Source organism: Mobula hypostoma, chromosome 16 (assembly GCF_963921235.1).
Source record: "Mobula hypostoma chromosome 16, sMobHyp1.1, whole genome shotgun sequence".
NCBI classification, from domain to species: Eukaryota; Metazoa; Chordata; class Chondrichthyes; order Myliobatiformes; family Myliobatidae; genus Mobula; species Mobula hypostoma.
The window spans coordinates 39,133,658-39,155,528 of NC_086112.1; the positions used below are offsets into that span (position 1 = coordinate 39,133,658).

General features: G+C 38.6%; 1 protein-coding gene across 1 annotated transcript in view; it reads left to right on the forward strand.

Moving 5' to 3' along the window:
- The window catches only part of cep78 (centrosomal protein 78), a 117,912-nt gene that overhangs the window by 55,260 nt on the left and 40,781 nt on the right, over positions 1-21,871 (forward strand). The window lies entirely within an intron of this gene.

The window sequence follows — 21,871 nt, forward strand, 5'->3', positions numbered from 1 at the left end:
TTAAGAAAGGCTCTAAAAATAAGCTAGGAATTTGTAGGCCTGTGAACCTGATGTCAGTAGTGGGAAAGTTATTGGAAGGTATTCTAAGAGACTGGATAAATGAGTATTTGGATAGACAGGGATTGATGAGAGATAGTCAGTATGGCTTTGTACATGGTAGGTTGTGTCTTGTAGAGTTTTTCCAAGAAGTTAACAGGAAAGTTAATATAGGTAAGGCAGTAGATGTTGTTTACATGGACTTCCGCAAGGCATTTGACAAGGTCCTGCAGGGGAGGTTGGTCAAGAAGGTTCATTTGCTTGTCACCCAAGATGAGGTTGTAAATTGGATTAGGTATTGCCTTTGCGGGAGAAGCTAAAGAGTGGTAGTAGGTGTTGCCTCTCTGACTGGAGGCCTGTGACGAATGGACTCCTGCAGGGATCAGTGCTGGGTCCATTGTTGTTTGTCATCTATATCAATGATCTGGATGATAATATGGTTAACTGAATCAGCAAATTTACAGATGATATGAAGATTGGGTGTGTAGTGTACAGCGAGGAAGACAATCAAAACTCACAGCAGGATTTGGACCAGGTGGAAAAATGGGCTGAGGATGGCAGATGGAATTTAATGCAGATAAGTGTTGTGTTGCACTTTGCAAGGACCACCCAAGGTAGGTTTTACACAGTGAGCGGTAAGGCACCAAGGAGTGCAGTGTTGGGATGTTATGTTGAAGTTGTAGAAGGCATTGGTGAGGCCTAATTTGGAGTATTGTGTGTAATTTTGGTCACTACCTACAGAAAAGATGCAAATAAGTTTGAAGAAGTGCAGAGAAAATTTACAAAGATGTTGATGGGACTGGAGGATGTGAGTTATAAGGATTGATTGAATAGGTTAGGACTTTATTCCTTGGTAGGGTAAATGCAAGCATGCCTTTTCCACTGAGGTTTGGGGAGACTGCAACTAGAGGTCATGTGTTAAAGGTGAAATGTTTAAGGGGAACATGAGGGTAAGCTTCACTCAGAATGGTGAGAGTGTGGAACAAACTACCATCAAAAGTGGTAGATGCAATTTTGATTTCAACTTTCAAGAGAAGTACGTGGATGGAAAGCATATGGAGGGCTCTTGTCTGGGTGTAGGTTAATGGGACGAGATAGTTTAAATGGTTTGGTGCGGACTGCACGTGAGCTGAAAGGCCTGTTTCTATACCGTATGACTATGGCTATGACATATATCATGAAGTTTGTTGTTTTATAGCAACAGTACAGTGCAAGATAATATACAGAACAATTATGCAAGGTAGTGGTACTCTCAATATGTTTCTGGTTTCTGTCAGACAACTGTTTTTACTCTTGAACCCCTATCTTAAAAATATCAATAATAATCTGTTATTTTACAGCCTAGACTGTCTTCCACTTAAGATCCAATGTTTGAGTGGTAAGACTTTCATCAAAATAGGTTAATTTAATACATTTGTCTCCTACGTCCCAGCATTATTTCTTTTATTTTCACCATATTCAGTTTGAGAATTACTTTTGGGTAAATAAATATCTTTTGGCGTTTAATGTTACTGTTACCTTTTTTAATGTGACCTGAAATATGTGCCACAATTTCAGAAATTCTCTATCTATAAATCTGTATTAAAAATTAAGAACTGGTGTCTTTGTGGGAAAAGGCCAGTGTTTTACTTTATTTTAAAGTTTATTTACGGAATGAGGGTGTCACTGACAAGGTCAGCATTTATTGTCCATTCCTAATTATGGTGACAGTGAGCCACCTTCCTGAATAGCCATAATCCCTCCAGTGAAAGTACATTTAATTTTGTTGCCTAGTAATTTACTGGATTTAGCCTGAATGGCAAGATTGAAACAGAAATTTCTAACTCAAGCTGTATGTGACCTTCAGGGAAACCTATTTTCCTTTTGCCCTTCATGGGGAAGGGGATTGTGATAGTACAGTTGGAGCAACCTTGGCAAGTGTTGCAGTACATTTTTGCAGATGATATTTAGTGCAGCCATAGTGGTGCAAGTGGTGAAAGTGATGAGTGTTAAGGCAGTGATGGGATGCTAATCAAGAAGTCTGCTTTGTCTTGGATGATGTTGATCTCTGGAGTTTTGGGACTACTTATCCAAGCAAGTGAAGAGTATTCCATTAAATAAACCAAGTTCTGTCTGGAAGATAGTGGAGAGATTTGGTTGATCAGGAGGCAAATCACTTGCTGTAGGATACCTATTCTCTAATTAGCCAGTGGTTGGGACCTCCATGATAGTCATGCCAGTGAATGTAAGTGTAGGTGGGTGAACTCTTTTATATAGAGATGATCACTGGTTGACTCTTACGTGGTGGAAATTTCACTTAATATTTATTATTAACCCATGCTTGAATATCTTCTGGGTTTTGCAGTATTCAGTTATTAACTGGATAATTTTCCTTTTTTTCTTTTTCTTTTTAAATCTTTTTATTGAGTAAGTATACAAAAAAGGTAAGCCATATAAACATTAATACAATGTTAAAGTATAATAAAATTCCAAAAGATAACAATACCAAAAAGAAAATACTACAAACAATGTAATTTAAGCATAAGAAACCAAGATAACATAATAGTATACTAGATTTTATATATATCAATGGAAAAAAAGAAAAAAAAACCCCAAAAAAAACCCACCGTGCAGCTAACTAAAAGCAAAGCAAAGCAATGGGCTAACTTGAAACCAAACAGAGTTAAACTTAAAATCACGTCCTCAATCCCGACCTCCATTAAAACAGTGAAAAAAAAACAAGAAGGGTAAATAGTACATTAAATGAAAACATCGAATAAAAGGTCCCCAAATCTGTTCAAATTTAAATGAAGAATCATAAAGGTTACTTCTAATTTTCTCCAAATTCAAACATAAAATCGTCTGAGAAAACCAAAAAAAGGTAGTTGGAGCATTAAGCTCTTTCCAATGTTGTAAAATACATCTTTTCGCCATTAAAGTAAGAAATGCAATCATTCTACGGGCTGAAGGGGAAAGATTACTAGAAATTTTAGGTAGTCCAAAGATAGCAGTAATAGGGTGAGGAAAGATATCTATATTTAATACCTTAGAAATAATATTGAAAATATCTCTCCAAAAAGTTTCCAAAGTAGGGCAAGACCAAAACATATGAGTTAAAGAGGCTATCTGCCCCGAACATCTATCACAGAAAGGATTAATATGCGAGTAAAAACGCGCTAACTTATCTTTGGACATATGTGCTCTATGAACCACTTTAAATTGAATTAGGGAATGTTTAGCACAAATAGAGGAAGTATTAACTAATTGTAAAATCTGCCCCCAATCATCCACAGAAATGGTAAGCCCCAATTCCTGTTCCCAATCTACCCTAATCTTATCAAATGGAGCTTTCCTAAGTTTCATAATAATATTATAAATCATAGCCGATGCACCTTTCTGACATGGATTAAGGTTAATTATCGAATCTAAAATATATATAGGAGGAAGCATTGGAAAGGAAGAAAGTATAGTACTTAGGAAATTTCTAACTTGTAAATATCTAAAAAAATGTATTCTTGATAAGTTATATTTATTAGATAATTGTTCAAAAGACATAAGGGAACCATCTAAAAATAAATCCAAAAACCGTAAAATACCCTTAGTCTTCCAAGTTTGAAAAGCGCGATCCATAAAAGAGGGAGGAAAAAATATGTTACCTAAAATAGGAATCGCTAACCCGAATTGATTAAGATCAAAAAATTTTCTGAATTGAAACCAAATACGCAAAGCATATTTAACGATCGGGTTAGAGACCTGCTTAAGGCGTTTCGAATCAAAAGGAAGAGAGGAACCTAAAATAGAACCAAGTGTATAACCCTGAACAGATTGTAATTCCAATGCTACCCATTTAGGAATAGATAGTATGTCCCGGTCAAGTAACCAAAATTTCATATGTCGAATATTAATAGCCCAATAATAAAATCTAAAGTTAGGTAATGCTAAACCTCCATCTCTCTTAGCTTTCTGTAAATGTATTTTACCCAGTCTCGGATTCTTATTCTGCCAAATAAATGAAGAAATTTTAGAGTCAACTTTATCAAAAAAAGATTTAGGAACGAAAATTGGTAATGCCTGAAACACATATAAAAATTTTGGCAAAAAAAACATCTTAACTGCATTAATACGACCAATCAAAGTTAAATATAAGGGAAACCATTTAGATGAAAGTTGAGTAATATGGTCTATTAATGGTAAAAAGTTAGTCTTAAATAAATCTTTATGTTTACAAGTAATTTTAATCCCAAGATATGAAAAGTAATTATTAATCAATTTAAATGGAAATTTATAATATAAGGGAAGATGTTTATTAATCGGAAAAAGTTCACTCTTACTAAGATTTAATTTATAACCTGAGAAAAGACCAAATTGTGCTAATAACTCTAAAACAGCAGGAATAGATCTCTCAGGATTAGAAATATATAAAAGTAAATCATCAGCATAGAGTGATAATTTATGGGACTTTAATCCCCGAGTTATCCCAGTAATATTTGAAGATTCTCGAATAGCAATTGCAAGAGGTTCTAATGCAATATCAAATAATAGGGGACTAAGAGGACAACCTTGTCGAGTACCACGAAAGAGAGGAAAAAAAGGTGAGTTTAATGAGTTAGTACGAACCGAGGCTACAGGGGAGTGATATAACAGTTTAATCCAGGATATAAATTTCAAGCTAAAATTAAACATTTCAAGCACCTTAAATAAATAAGGCCATTCTACTCTATCAAAAGCTTTCTCGGCATCTAAAGAAATAACACACTCAGGAACATTTTGTGAGGGAGTATAAACGATATTTAACAATGTACGAATATTATAAAAAGAGTAACGACCTTTAATAAAACCCGTTTGGTCTTCCGAAATAATAGAAGGAAGTACTTTTTCTAGTCTATTTGCTAATAACTTAGAAAAAACTTTAGAATCAACATTTAATAAAGATATTGGTCTATAAGATGCACATTGAGCAGGGTCTTTATCCTTCTTTAGTATTAAAGAAATTGATGCTCTATTAAAAGATTCCGGAAGTTTACCAAGTTTCAAAGAAGCCTCAAAAACCTTATAGAGCCAAGGAATCAATAAAGAAGCAAAACATTTATAAAATTCAACGGTAAACCCATCAGGGCCAGGAGCTTTCCCCAGATTCATAGAAAAAATAACATTCTTAATCTCATCCATTGTAATGGAAGTATCTAATAAAGAAGACATATCCTGTGAAATCTGAGGGAAGTCTAACTTATCTAAAAAATCATTCATATATTTAGAATCTCGAGGAGACTCTGATTGATATAAAGAAGAATAAAAATCACAAAAGGTTTGATTAATCCCCACATGATCCAATATCAATCGATCATTTTGGTTATAAATCTGATTGATTTGAGATTTAACATAATTAGATTTCAATTGATTAGCCAGCAGCTTGCCAATTTTATCACTGTGAACATAAAAATCACTTCTTGTTTTCTTTAATTGGTTTACAATCGAGGACGAGAGTAGTAAACTGTGTTCCATTTGAAGTTCAGTTCTTTGTTTGTATAGCTCCTCAGAAGGAGCCATAACATATTTCTTATCAATTTCTTTAATCTTGTCCACAATTGCCATCTCCTCCTGCTTCTGTTTCTTCCTCAAAGCAACGGAATACGAAATAATCTGACCCCGAATATAGGCTTTAAAAGTGTCCCAAAGAGTGTTAACCGAAATATCTTCTGTATGGTTAATTGTAAAAAAAAGCTCAATCTGTTCATTCATAAAATTAACAAAGTCCGAGTCCTGAAGCAACAGCGAATTAAAACGCCATTGTCTATTGTTTGGTATATTGGCCATAATTTTAATAGAAAGCTTAAGTGGAGCATGATCCGAAATGGTTATAGAATCATAATCACATTTAATCACTGAAGGAATGAGACGAGAATCAATGAAAAAATAATCAATTCTTGAATAGGAATGATGAACATGTGAAAAGAAGGAAAAATCTTTTTCCTGAGGATGCAGAAAACGCCAAATGTCCGTCGACCCAGAATCAGAAAGGAAAAAATTAATCAAATTTGCAGATTTATTAGGTAAAGTCCGTAAAGGAGCCGAACGGTCCAAAGCTGGAGATAAACAGGTATTAAGATCTCCGCCCCAAATCAATGAAAACTCGTTCAAATTCGGAAACTGATCAAACAATGATTTATAAAATTCCGGACAATCCATATTAGGAGCATAAACATTAACCAAAACTACTTTTTTATTAAATAGTAAACCACTAACCAATAAAAATCTACCATTCGGATCAGAGATAATATCCTGTTGTATAAAAGTAACTGAGGAATCTATAAAAATAGAGACGCCTCGAATCTTAGCATTGGAGTTCGAATGAAACTGTTGTTCCTTCCAGAATTTGAAAAAACGTAGTCTGTCCCCCCTCCATACATGGGTCTCTTGTAAAAATAAAATTTGTGCTTTAAGTCTCCGGAACACTTTAAAAACTTTTTTTCTTTTAATAGGATGATTAAGACCATTAGTATTCCAGGAGACAAAATTAATAATAGACTCCATAAATCCTAAAGTCAACCCACAACAAGGAGGATTGACAATAGGCGCGACCCACAAACCCGGAGAGGAAACAGAACATACAAAAGATACCGGGGAAAAGGACGCAACCAGTACTTCAATAATGTATATAGCCCAAAGAAAAACAAACTAAAACGTGAAGCCCCTCCCACCACCCCCCACCCCAAGACCCCAAGGCAAAATCTAAAGCAGACCCGCCAGAAAGAAGCAAGCGCTAAAACTACCCCCATGACTTCCGGTATACGCTCCCTAAAAAAAAAGGTATAAATATGAAAAGGATCAGCTAATTGTAAAACAGTAAAAAAATAAGTAAAAAAAAGTTAGCTCAATTAGAATACACACAGAACAGAACAAAAGCCGGAAAATATATATTAAAAAAAAACCACAATAAACCTCAAACTCATGAATAGACACAGCAACAAAAAAAATAGGATTATTAACATAAAGTGATTATAAAAAGCAAAACAGAATAAAATTTAAAAAAAAAACTACAAAATTTAAGGCCGCACAGGAAATACGTAAGATGACAAAAGGGAAGTAACCACCCAGAATCCCCTGGGAAAAGAAAGAAATGACGCAGTTAAAAAGAAAGTTTAGCAGCCATATTAAGAAATCAAAAGTAAACTTTTCTGCCCAAATAGGGCACAGAAAAGTTAAAACCAACCAATTCACAGCCTCCGATCAACGGAGATAATTAAAAAAAAGGCAATTAAGATGTTGAAGATGAAAGTTGATCCAGATAACTCTGGGCATCCGATGGAGAATCAAAAAAACGAAGGGCTCCATCTAACATGCGAATCCTTAGACGTGCAGGGTACAGCAGCGCTGGTCTTAAATCCATCTTATAGAATTCCGACATCACGGATCTGTAACGGACCCGTTGGTCCCAGATTGGTTTACTGAAATCTTCCACGAATCGGAACTTAAGATCCGAAAAATCAATGAAACCTTTAGATCGAGCGAATCGAAACAGTCTCTCCTTGTCTTGAAAGTAATGAAAACGTAAGATAACATGCCTAGGTCTATCTGACCTAGACGAGTATGATGGGATTCTGTGAACACGATCCAGTAGCGGTGGTTGGTCAGGAAATACAGTAGGGAATGCATCTTTTAAAAGTTGAGAGAAATATTTCATGGGGTTATTAGCTTCAACAGCTTCCCTCACGCCAATCATTCGTAAATTCTGCCGTTGCATTCTAGATTCCAAGTCAGAGTTTTTAAAAGTCAAAAAGTCAAGTTTCTTCTTCATTACATTAATTGTTTCTTCGATTTTCCCCATCTTAAGCTCACTTTGTTGCGCGAATTTTTGAAGATCAGATATAGCCGACTGATGTTCCGCAATACATGTTTGCATCTTATCAATTAAATCGGCAATTTTCTGGAAATTAGTTGAGATTTCCGTATGAATCAGGTCTTTAACAAAGCCTGCAATTTCCATACGAATCATCTCCCTAACAGAGGTTGAAATTTCCCTCTGAATTAACTCCGATATCGCTTTCAAAGTCACCGGTGATTCAGTCGGGGGGAGATCCGTAGCTTTCGGTTTAACCGGAGGTTTACCATCCTTGCCGTTTTTCCCGTTCTTAGACATAGCAGATCTAAGTATCATCCAATTGTCAGAGAATTCAGTTTAATTCAAAGTATTGTAAAAATTGATGCCTTAATGGTTAATTAAAGTATAGCTGACCATAGAGAAAAAAAAACTCAGAGGTAATGGAGCGAGTCAAGAACGCGACTTCACTCCATGAGCGCTACCGGAAGTCCCCCTAATTTTCCAAGTTATAAATAGAATTGTGCTGTCAATGTGCTATCATCATATGTCCCCATTTTGGACATAATGGCATAATGGAAGTAAGATAAAGCAGCTGAAGATGATTGGGACTTTGTTTTGCTCTAGGGAAATTTTGCTGTCACCCACTGAAGCTGGGAAGATTGACTTCTAACACTCACAACTATTTTCTTTTTGTAGGGTGAAACTCCAACTATTGGAAAGTTTTTCTATTATTCCGGCTGACTTCAGTTTTAATGACCTTTATATCACCACAGAAGATCAAATGCCCTGATGTCAAAGATGTTACTCTCATCTTTCCTCTGGAATTCACATTTTTGGTTCATATTTTAACCAAGGCTGTATCAACATTAGAGTTGAGTGGTTCTTGTAAAAAACTCAAACTGGACATCAGTCAGCTGATTTTAAGGGCCACTTGGTCACACCATAAAAATGTTTGTATCACTCTTGTTGAGAGTAAATGGGAATTAGCTAGATTAGGGTTTTAGGATCTTTCCTGGACAATATCTGGACAAATTTTCCCATTGTTAGGTAGATATCAGTATTGTAACTATATTGGAACACTTTATTTAGAGGTATTGCTGATACTGCTGTCTAAGTCTTAAACACTACAGCCTGCTTGTTGTTAGGTCCGTGAATTGTTGCTGTAGCTAATGTTCTCAGCTGTTTTTGGTATTACATGGAGTAAATTGAAAAGGTTGAGGACTGACTTGAAGATCTCAGTAAGGAATTCAAATAGATAATTTACTTCGTGCCTCTGGCTGAAGATGGATGTCCATGGCATTCACATACAGAGCCATACCATTTTTGGTGATGGATATGTTCTTGGAGTTACTTCTTCCCATTAACTCAGAATCAGGTTTTGTATCACAGGCATATGTTGTGAAATTTGCTGCTTGACAGTACATTGCAATACATAATTTTTAAAAAACTATAAATTACAATGAGAGTTTGTGTGTGTGCATATTGAGAAATCAGGATTGCCTTTGCACTTCTAATATTTTCTTTTGCATAGGTGACAGCAAACTGATTTTTCAAAGGCTAATTTTCCTGAAATTGTTTTGTTTCTTTTATTGCTGCAGTCATTTGGAAATATGGTGGTAAGAAAATAATTCTTGGTATAATTTCATTAATGGCAGCATTCTTTTGAAATAAACACATTAAAAAGCAAAAGAGCTGCAGATGCCATAGATCTGAAATACAGACAAAATTCTCTAAGTACTTGGCAAGTCATTCAGCATCTCTGGAGAGAGAAGTAGATTTTTATCTTTTACCTTGATGGCTTTTCATCAAACTGAAGAAATTCAGATGAACAATAATCAATCTGAAATATTACTTCCAATATGAAAATCTCTAAAGCTTTTATTTTTATTTCAAATACTGTTAAATCTTTAACAAAAGTAATTGCTGAAACTCTTAATTGTTAAAATACAATATTATTTTGAAGCATCAGTTCTTAAGTTTAGAATTTATACATTTTGTTTATTATTTGCAGCACTGTAGGAAAGTAGATTCACTGTGCCTTGATTCCACATTGTGGTTCAGATGACCAGCCATCATTTATCCGGGTCAGTTCTTTTTTAACCAACAAGCATCTTAAGAAATTTAGCACTTAGAGCATGAACTATTTAATCTATAGCTGGATAAGCTTACAGGGTACAGAGAGCCTCTTTGAGTGCTTTGTACATTTTCCTTTACTATTCTGTGTTTGCAGTCTCATATAATGTGGAATTGGGCATAAGTAGTGTGAGGATTTCTGGAAATAGTCATTTTTAAAATTTTATGCTATATTGCAAATTGACCAAATAATGGAGTATATTTGAATTTCCAAATATACTTTTGCTCGTGAATTTAAAAGTTAGCATAAAAAGTTTCATGAGTATTAATCTTTGAATAATTTTAGATATCATTTAGTGAATTTAAAGTGTGCGCACTTTTGTCCAGTAAAGGCAAATAGCATAAAATATGAATTAATTGGGCAGCAAACAATCTGCTAGAGGAGCTCAGTGGGTTGAGAGAAAGAAAGGAATTATCGTTGTTTCAGGTTGAAACTGTGTATCAAAATTGAGAAGGGAAATGGTCAGCAACAAGTGGAGAGGGGGAAGGTGAGACGGAAGCTAGTTGCTTGTGATTGGTGGACCGAGATGGAGTGAAGGATGACTGGCAGAAGGAGCAAGAAAGTGAAGGGAATATGAGGGATGGAGTTAGGAAATGGAGGCAGACAAGGAAGGAAGAAATTTGGAGCCCAGAAAGGAAAGCTTGAAAGAAGAGACAACAGTTGAAGGGTGATAGACAGGAAGACTAATGACCTTGCCATAGAGGGAGTACAAAGAAGGTTCACCAGATTGATTCCTGGGATGGCAGGTCTTTCATATGAAGAAAGACTGGATGAACTGGGCTTGTACTCGTTGGAATTTAGAAGATTGAGGGGGGATCTGATTGAAACGTATAAGATCCTAAAGGGATTGGACAGGCTAGATGCGGGAAGATTGTTCCCGATGTTGGGGAGGTCTAGAACGAGGGGTCACAGTTTGAGGATAGAGGGGAAGCCTTTTAGGACCGAGGTTAGGAAAAACTTCTTCACACAGAGAGTGGTGAATCTGTGGAATTCTCTGCCACAGCAAACTGTTGAGGCCAGTTCATTAGCTATGTTTAAAAGGAAGTTAGATATGGCCCTTGTGGCTACAGGGGTCAGGGGGTATGGAGGGAAGGCTGGGTTCTGAGTTGGATGATCAGCCATGATCATAATAAATGGCGGTGCAGGCTCGAAGGGCCGAATGGCCTACTCCTGCACCTATTTTCTATGTTTCTATAGCTGTGCTGGAATCTAACCATTTAGAAAGGTAGCCATTGGAAATTTCAGGGTGGAATGAAAAGCAGAAGGGGGAGGGGAAATGTGTACAAAACTAGGAAGTAGAAGGGGCAAAAATGGGTAATGGCTGGAGGGATTATGAGAAAGGCAATAAAAATAGGGAGACAGGAGCTGGGTGGGGGTATGGAAGATATGTAAAGGCATCTGAGGGCTACTTGAACTTGGAAAATTCAGTTTTCATGCCATTGGATTGTAGACTGCCAGGCAGAAAATGAGGTGGTGTTCTTTAAGTTTGCATTGGGCCATATACTGTTGGAGGCAGTTGAGGATGGACAGGTCAATGTTGAAGTAGGAAGGGAATTGAAATTGTATGTAACGGTGAGTCGGGAAGGCCATTGTGGACATGCTTTAACAGATTGGTCACCTAGTCTGTGCTGTTGTCTTACTGGAGGTCTCATCGAGAACACCAAATACAGTAGCTCAGGTTGAAGGAGATGCATGTGAATCTTCTCCTCAGAATTAGGTTTATTATCACTGGTAGATGTTGTGAAATACGTTGTTTTGTGGCAACAGGACAATACAAGACATAAAAATTACTGAAAGTTATGAAAGTAAATAATGCACGAGACAAATAACAAGATTTGGAAGTGCTGTTTAGATCTTGGATGGTGGTAAAGGAAGAGGTGTAAGAGTATGTGTTACATCTCCTTCAGTTACAGTAGAAAATACCACAGGTTAGGTTGGGTTGAGGGGGCTAAGAAGTCGTGAGGAGGAGTGGTCCTTGTGGGAGGTTGGAAAAGGTGAGGATGAGAAAGTGTTTTTAGCCGTGGTATCTCCTTGCAGATTGCAGAAATGATGAAGGAAATGGAATATTAAAAAAAAGGATTTAGTGCTTTCCTGGTGTATATGACAAATAAACTCTTCTCGGGCTTCAAGCCAGGTACAGGTATTGACCAAGGATGTCTGGCAAATGAATGGAATTGCCAAACTTCAATGTAAGTGCAGTAAGTGGATTGATATTAATGACATTAACCTTAGACCTAGATATAGGGGGTAGAAGTAAAAATGATAAATAAGATGCTTGCAGATGAGGTGCTCTGATAATATGGTTGGCAGAAAAGAGGAAAGCTTTGGATTGCAGAAAGATAAAGATGGCCTGCTCAGTTAGGCAGTAAAATTGCAAATAGAATTTATTTCAGAGAAGTGTGAAGTAATTGCCCACAGAAGGCAAAGAGTGGTTGTAGATGGGTCAGATTCTGCATGGAGGCTGGTGACTAGTGGTGTGCCTCTGGGATCTGTTCTGGGACCCTTACTCTTTGTGATTTTTATAAATGACCTGGATGAGGAAGTGGAGGGATGGGTTAGTAAATTTGCTGATGACACAAAGATTGGGGCTGTTGTGGATAGTGTGGAGGGCTGTCAGAGTTTACAGCGGGACATTGATAGGATGCAAAACTGGGCTGAGAAGTGGCAGATGGAGTTCAGCCCAGGTAAGTGTGAGGTGGTTCATTTTGGTAGGTCAAATATGATGGCAGAATATAGCATAAATGGCAAGACTGCTGGCAATTTAGTGGATCAGAGGGATCGTGGGGTCCGAGTCCATAGGACACTCAAAATTGCTAGGCATGTTGACTCTGTGATTAAGGCGGCATATGGTGCATTGGCCTTCATCAATCATGGGATTGAGTTTAAGAGCCGAGAGGTAATGTTGCAGCTATATAGGACCCTGGTCAGCCCCCACTTGGAGTACTGTGCTCAGTTCTGGTCGCCTCACTTACAGGAAGGACGTGGAAACCATGGAAAGGGTGCAGAGGAGATTTACAAGGATGTTGCCAGGACTAGGGAGCATGCCTTATGAGAATAGGTTGAGTGAACTCGGCCTTTTCTGCTTGGAGCGACGGAGGATAAGAGGTGACCTGATATGGGTGTACAAAATAAGGAGAGGCAATGATCGTGTGGATAGTCAGAGGCTTTTTCCCAGGACTGAAATGGCTAGCACGAGAGGGCATAGTTTTAAGGTGCTTGGAAGTAAGTACAGAGGAGATGTCAGGGGTATGTTTTTTATGCAGAGAGTGGTGAGTGCGTAAAATGGGCTGGCAGTGGTGGAGGCGGAAACGATAGGGTCTTTTAAGAGACTCCTGGACAGGTACATGAGCTTAGAAAAATAGAGGGCAATGGGTAAACCTAGGTAGTTCTAAGGTAAGGACATGTTCGGCACAGCTTTGTGGGCCAAAGGGCCTGTATTGTGCTGTAGGTTTTCTGTGTTCTAATACATTTGAGCCAAGGTGGTTACAAGAAATAGGATATTGTGTGGAAGAATCTTTGAGTATGTGCTCAGATTCCTAAAGATACCTAGACAGCCGAACATCATGATTTACTAAGGAAGACAGGAAGCTATTTTTTATTGGACAAGGCACTAATACGTATGTGAACATATGTATATCACTTGCCTGATAAAGCTACCTGAAGTCTATTCCACCATTTGACAATTTAATAAACAATCTGATTTTAACCTTAGTTGCACATTCCTTTCCAACTGTGGTAACTTTTTATCCCCTTTATTTAGAATGTATCTACCTCTGGATTAAAAATATACCGATATAAAAGCTCTGCTTCCACTGTCATTTAAGGAACAAGTTCCAAAGACTCATGATTCTGAGGGGGAAAAATAAGCTGCATCACTGTCTTAAATGGATGATTTTATCCCTACTTTATTTTTTAATGATTGGCCCCCTAGTTCTAGAACTTCCCACAAGATGATGGATATTCTACAATTCTAACCTGTAAAGATGTCTCAGCATCTTGTATATTTCAATCAAGACCCTTCTCACTCATCTAAACTCTAGCAGATAAAGCCTAGCCTGTTCATCTTTTTCTTTTAAGGAAAGTCTCCCTTTTTGAATATCAGTCAAATTAACTATTCCTCAACTGCTAATGAATTAACATCCTTCCGTGAAAAAGGAGCCAATACCCTACAAGTATTCCACACACCCTCCACTTATCAAATCCCCAGCAGCAAATAACATTTTGTTAGTTTTCCAAATTACTTGTAGTAGTACAGGATGTACAACTTTTGTGAATATTTTATTTTTAGGATAGGATATCTTGAGCGCACTACATCTCAGAGCTGTACACACTTGCTATTTCGATAACATGCTTTTTATTTTTCATGCCAAAGTCAACAATTTAAAATTTTTTGCATTGTGTTTAATTTGCCAGACCTTCACACAATCACTTCTGTTCATCCTTTGCTCTGCCCACTTCACAACTTACTTTCTACCTATCTTTATATCATAAGCAAATGTATACTTTTAGTGACTTAATCCAAGTTATTTATATGGTTGTAAATTTTAAGGCCCCAACTCTAATCCTTGTGCTAAATTATGAGTGCCAGGTGTCTATTTTGAACTGTCCATGGCATAGGTTGGACCACAGTGATTCCTACAGTAAATGAAAGATGTGATTTCACCTGTACTGGACTGAAAAATTGTAGCTGTAAAGAAAGATTGAATAATTTAAGGGAGACGAAAGACCACAGATGCTGGAAGCTGGAAACAAAAGGAAAATCTGCTGGCAGCATCTGTTAAGGTCTTGGCATAAAGCGTCAACTGTTTATTTCCTTCTATGGATGCTACTTGACCTGCTGAGTTCCTCCTTCGTTTTGTGTGTGTTGCTCCATCTTCAATACTTTCATAAATAGGTCATCAGGGTTCTGGGATTTTATTGCCGCTGTCCCCCACTTGCTCTAATACTTTCGTTTTTAATCTAATGCTAGTCTTTTTTTTTTGGAGCTCCTAATTTCCTCTAGATCTCTCGTCCTCTATCACTTTCCTGTTACCCAACCTAATTATTCCTGTCTCAGTTTGCAAGGGAGTAAAACTAACATTTGGTAATATTTTCCATCCAAGTTCTTGTAATTTGTTTTCATATTTCACTTAAATCAAAATTAATTTTATATTTTCTGTTTCTTTATCAGTTCCTTCTTTGTTCCTCCATTGTCAGGTTGTTAAGTGTTAACAGTCATCAGCATTTAGTTTTGGCCATGTTTTAAGCCACAATTTCAAAATACGTTGATGCTAATTTAAAACAGATTTTCACAGACGGTGAATATCTGGAATTTTCTACCACAGGATGCTGTAGAGAATAGATCAGTAGATACTGAAATTAGGAAGCATATATGTTTTTGAAAAATTGGGGGTCTGAGGGCAAGCAGAGAAGTTGAGGCCTGAAGTACATCATGGTTGAATGGCAGCAGGATCTTGAGAGGCCAGGTGTCTTATTCCTTCTCATATTTCCTCATGTTCTTTTTTTACCCCTTTGTTGTACTGTCTTCAATTTCTTTTTTTTTATTTGTACCTGATATTTTTGTCCTTGACCTGTGTATTTTCTCTTTTAGAATATAGAATATTACAGCACAGTACAAGGGGTGATTGATAAGTTCGTGGCCTAAGGTAGAAGGAATCAATCTTAGAAAACCTCGCACATTTATTTTTCCTACATTTACACACTTAGTCAGTGGTCGTGGAGCATACAGATCCCCTTTTTGTAGAAGTCGGCATCTTGGACCTCCAAAAGTAGTCCACAGCAGGGGTGATTGATAAGTTTGTGGCCTAAGGTAGACCGAAATGAGTTATTAACTTCGAACTTTCTGCATCTTCACTCAGAGTTGACTGCACGTGCATGTAACGAGGGCGGTATAACTCATCTACTTCTACCTTAGGCCACAAACTTATCAATTGCTCCTGCTATGGACTGCCTGGAGGTCCAAGCCACTCTCGTTACATGTACGTGCAGTTCAACTCTTTGAATGATAATGCAGAAAGTTTGAAGTTAATAACTCATCTCCTTCTACCTTAGGCCATGAGCTTATCAATCACTCCGGCTGTGGACCACTTCTACAGAGAAGGGGTCCGTATGCTCCACGACCGCTGGACGAAGTGTGTACATGTAGGAGGGGACTATGTTGAAAAATAAATGTAAACAACAGGAATTCTGCAGATGTTGGAAATTCAAGCAACACACATAAAAGTTGCTGGTGAATGCAGCAGGCCAGGCAGCATTTCTAGGAAGAGGTGCAGTCGATGTTTCAGGCCGAGACCCTTTGTCAGGACTATGACGAAGGGTCTCGGCCTGAAACGTCGACTGCACCTCTTCCTAGAGATGCTGCCTGGCCTGCTGCGTTCACCAGCAACTTTTATGTGTGTTGCTTGGAAAATAAATGTGCTAGGTTTTCTAAAATTGACTCCGCCTACCTTAGGCCACAAACTTATCAATCACCCCTCATACTTGCCCTTCAGCCCAAATTGTTATGCTGACCTTTTAACCTACTCCATGATCAGGCTAACCCTTCTCTCCTACATTTTTCTATAATCCATGTGCCTATCTTAAGAGCTTCTTAAACGTTTCTAATGTATCTGCTTCTACCACCACCCCTGCGAGAGTGTTTCAGACAACCACTACTCTGCATAAAGAAACTACCTCTCACATCCTCCCTATATTTTCCTCCAGTCACCTTAAAAATATGTATGAGCCATTTCCGGCCTGAATAAAAGTCTCTTGCAATCCACTTTGTCTATGCCTCTTATCATGTACATTTCTATCAAATCATTTCTCATTCTGTTTTGCTCTAAAGAGAAAAGCCCTAGCTTGCTCATCCTATTTTCATAAGACATGCTCTCTAGTCCATGCAACATACTGGTAAATTTCTTCTGCACTCTCTCTGATGCTTCCACATCCTTCCAGCCAAGTTTTCCTGAATCTCATGTCTCCTGACTTTCTCGGCCCACCATGGGGGACCTTATCAAACATTTTACTAAAATCCATATTCACCACGTATACTGTTTGATATTCATCAGTGTGCTTTGTCAAAGGTTTCAATCTAACTCATGAGTCATGACTTGTCCCTCACAAAGCCATGTGACTATCCCTAATCAGCCCATGCTTCTCCAGATATTCATAAATGCTCTTTCTAAGAATCCTGTCTAATAATTTGCCCACCACTGAAGTAAGACTCACTGATCTATAATTCCCAGGGTTACCCCTACTCCCTTTCTTGAACAAGGAGTAACATTTGTCACCCTCCATACATGTGGTACTACTCATGTGGCTAGTGAGAATGCAAAGATCATCACCAAAGGCCGAGCAATCTCTTCCCTGGCTTCCTGTAATAACCTGAGGTAAATCCCGTATGGCCCTGAGGACTTTTTCAAAAGTTCTAGCATATCCTCTTTCTTAATATCAGTATGTTCAAGCAATCACCCTGTTTTATTCTATGCTCACAAATGTCAAGGTCCCTCTCACTGGTGAATACTGAAGCAAAGTATTTATTAAAGACCTCCCCTACCTTCCCTGATTCCAGACATCTGTTTCCTCTACTATCCCTGAATGGCCCTATCTTCTGTGTGGCCATCAGTTCTTCAGAATGCCTTGAGGTTTTTCTCAGTCCTACTCACTAGTCCTTCTCATGCTCCCTTCCAGCTCTGTCCATTCTTCAGATCCTTACTGGCTACCTGGTAAATCTCTAAAGCCCTGTCTGGTCCTTGCTTCCTGAACCTTAAGTAAGCTGCTTTCTTCCTCTGGACTGGATGTTCCACATCTCTTGTCAACCATGGTTCCTTCACCCTACCATCCCTTCCCTGCTTCAATGGGACAAACCCCCAATAAGTGCTCCTGAAACACCTTCCACATTTCTGTTGTGCATTTCCCTGAGTACATCTGTTCCCAATTTAATCTCCTCAATTCCTGTCTAACAGCATTATAATTCCCCCTCTCCTAATTAAATACTTCCCCATACAGTCTGCTCCAATCCCACTCCAAAGCTACAGGAAAAGTGAAGGAGTTGTGGTCACTGTCAGTGAAATGTTGTCCACCTGAGAGATACAAGGGAAAGCAATTGCTTGTCTTCTATCACACTTTTTTAATGTTGCTTCCAAATTTACAGTAACCAAACTCATGATACATGTCTTTATATTTTGTTTCATTTGAGTAAAGATCCAGGTTTCAGATGGAACTCAATGGCTTTCACTCATGACACAAAATTCTATCATAAGACCATAAGATACAGGAGCAGAATTAGGCCATTTGGCCCATTGTGTCTACTCAACCATTTCATCATGGTTGATCCAATTTTCCCCTCAGCCTCAATCTCCTGCCGCCTCCCCATATCCATTCATGCCCTGACCAATCAAGAATCTATCAACCTCTCCCTTAAATATACATAAAGACTTGGCCTCCACAACTGCCTGTGGCAAAGAATTCCACAGATTCACCACTCTCTGGCTAAAGAAGTTCCTCTTCATCTCCATTCTAAAAGGATGTACTGTCTATTATGAGGTTGTATCCTCTGGTCTTAGACACTCCCACCAAAGGAAACATCCTCTCCACATCCACTCTATCAAGGCCTTTCACCATTCGATATGTTTCAGTGAGGTCACTCATTCTTCTGAATTCAAGCAAATACAAGCTCAGAATCATCATATGACAAGTCATTCAATCCTGAAATCAATTTTATGAACCTCCTTTGAACTCTCTCCAGTTTTAGCACATCTTTTCTAAGATAATGGGTCCAAAGCTGCTCACAGTACTCCAAATGAGGCCTCACCAATGTTTATAATGTCTCAACATTATAACCATGATATAATTACAGTTATAATCCCTCGAGTAACCCTTTTGCATTATACATTACTAGATCTAAAGTAGTGTTCTCCCCAACCGACATTTTCATGTACTGATGTACAAAACCATTTGTTTTACACATTCCCTAAATTAATCCTTCATACTACTACTGCAGCTAATTTGTATGCACTTTCTTTGGTTTGGTAAGGTACAAGGAAATACCCCATCCCACCTATTAGAACAGGGGTCCCCAACCATTTTTTGCAACGTGGACCAGTTTATTATTGACAATATTCTTGCAGATTGGCCGACACGGCGGGTGGGGTGGGGGGTGGGGGGTAGGGTTGCCAACGGACAAGAGTAGCAGTCAAATACGTTGTGTTTACCCCGAGTAAGACTACAATGACCACGAAACCTTGCGCGGGCACCAGTGTGCATGCGTGTACGTGCCGATTTTTTTTCCCACAAATCGTTTTTGGTGATTCTGTTTGGGGGTTGGGGTGTTAATCAGGACCGGAATATAGGTGATAAGTGGCTAATACACTCAATTTCGTTTCTAAAAGGGTTTATCTAACGAATTTAATATTAAACACACAGCGCATATTTTCCTGGCATGAATATAGTGATAAGTCAATTAACAGGGAAGGACAGGGGAGCTTGAAGTAAAGTGTTGAACGAACTTCCAGTAGAAGTGGTAGAGGCAGGTTTGATATTATCATTTAAAGAAAAATTGGATAGGTATATGGACAGGAAAGGAATGGAGGGTTATGGGCTGAGTGCAGGTCGGTGGGACTAGGTGAGAGTAAGCGTTTGGCACGGACTAGAAAGGCAGAGATGGCCTGTTTCCGCGCTGTAATTGTTATATGGTTATATAAGTCACTTATAAGTCAATAGCATCATAACATTTTAAGTAACATTTGGATATTAAACACACAGCACATATTTTCCCCGTATGAACATATAAAATCATTGCAACACACCAATATCGCTGAATCAGTGGGAACCCTGGGCTTGTTTCCCTGCAACAAGACGGTCCTATCGAGGGGTGATGGTGATACTCGAACGGGGTTCCTCATGTCCACTCTATTCCGCAATTTAGTTTTTGTTGCATTCATTGCAGAGATATGTTGGAAATGGAAGCAACGTTTTCAGTGCTTTCCTGGCTATCTCAGGATACTTAGCTTTGACTTTGATCCAGAATGCCGGCAGAGATGTTATGTCAAACATACTTTTCAGCCGGCCGTCATTTGCAAGCTCGAGGAGTTGATCTCCTTCCCGCACTTACATGAATGACGCATGGGTAATGACCTCACGTGCGTTCAAGCTCAACAGTGGGCGTGATAGGGAATGAGGAAAGGTGCAGCTGACTCATATCGCCAAATCATATCGTTTTCTTGCAGCCCAGTAGCACATGCTTAGCAGCAGCCAGCAGCTCCTTCCTGTTGTTCTCCCTAATGCTCATTCATATCTACTAGGTGCCTATAAATCAGACACTTATAACCTGAGGATGATCTGAATGTCGATCCAAGCCTCTGAATGTAATTACATTAAATTACTTAATACAGTCATCTTTAATTTCCTGATAAATGCTATCCCCCAAATTGCCATGGTTGCCTGGAGGGTCTATCTTCAAATATCACCAACGATTATACTTGATTTTATGACAAACATTTTTTCTACTGTCACGGACCCCGTGACAGGGATAAAGAACCAGCAGAGATGGAAAACACTTTGGAATCTCAAATTGCTATAGACTACTAATATTTATTAGTAACTACGCAATACAGTAATATAAATGTAGATAAATCACACAGGTTAGCAATGATTATATATAAAAGTGTGGAATATATATGTATGAAAACCAAGCTTGTTTAAGTCTCGGGGTAAAAAGATACAGTCTAAAGATGTTGAGTAAAGTTCAGTTCAGTTCATTTCGTGGTATTTAGTTGAGTAGTGATGGAGAGAGAGAGTGAGTTGAGTCTTCAGGTGAGCTGATGCCGCCGATCTTCTCATTGTCCTCCGAAATCCTTTACAAGTCACCGACTGTGACTTTAACCAGGGGGACCGGTCTTCTGTGGTGGAGCTATCACCCAGGCGAGGGTGGACACATAGACATCTCCCTTCTCCTCAAACTGGAATAGCAACTTGGATCAATCCGCCTGATCGATCCTCCAAAACCCACTTTCTCTGTGGGCACAACAATGCTCATTCAGTGTCCAGATCATGTGTCCTGAGGTCTGTATCATCTGACCTCCTATTTATTTCTCTGTGCTGAGCATCACCTGTCATTCAAAGAGTCCCTCCCTCCTTTGTCTGTAAAGGAGTGCACAAGCAGGCAACAAGTCCTTGAAGAAATATCAACAATCTGCCTTTGGTCACCATAGTAACCTTCGAGCTGCTCAGTGCTGTCTCCAACTCCAAACTCAGTAAAAATCCAAAGTTACTTCCAATGCCTTAAAGTGACAGTCCAACTGTTAATCTCCGTCTCTCTCTCTCTTTTCCAAAAGCAACATATCGGTGGTAAATAACTCTGTCTCTCTCTCTCTCCTGTCCAAACAAACCATCAATGATGAATGTCTCTCTCTGTCTCTCTTCAAACAGTTAATAGGGGCACTCCAGGATCCCCTCACACTACCTTTATCCTCTTTTTAAAAGTCAGGACTACCCTACTTCCTTCCTCATTTTGCTTCATACTTCAATAGGTTAAGAATTCTGGAATATTTAATTCAAGCCTGGTCACTTTATCATGGTTGTTAGATTGTTACAATATGTGCCATTAGTTCACTGGTCTTGTTGCAAATACCAGGAGCATTTGGGTAAAAAGCCTTGGGATTTCTCTTTAACACATTTTCCTACTCAGACCCTAATTGGTATAAGGATTTGAGGAGAGATTGAGAAAATGATGTTTAGGATGGCGAGCTCTTTGACTGACACAGACACAGTGGATGAAAGGGCTTCTATGTCGTAAACTTTGAACTATAAGATATTGGAGCAGAATTAGGCCATTTGGCCCATCAAGTCACCTATCATCTTGGCTTGGAAAAGGACACCCCCCCCCGCCCCCGAATGTGAGTTTGTGCCCTCTGGTCTTAGAC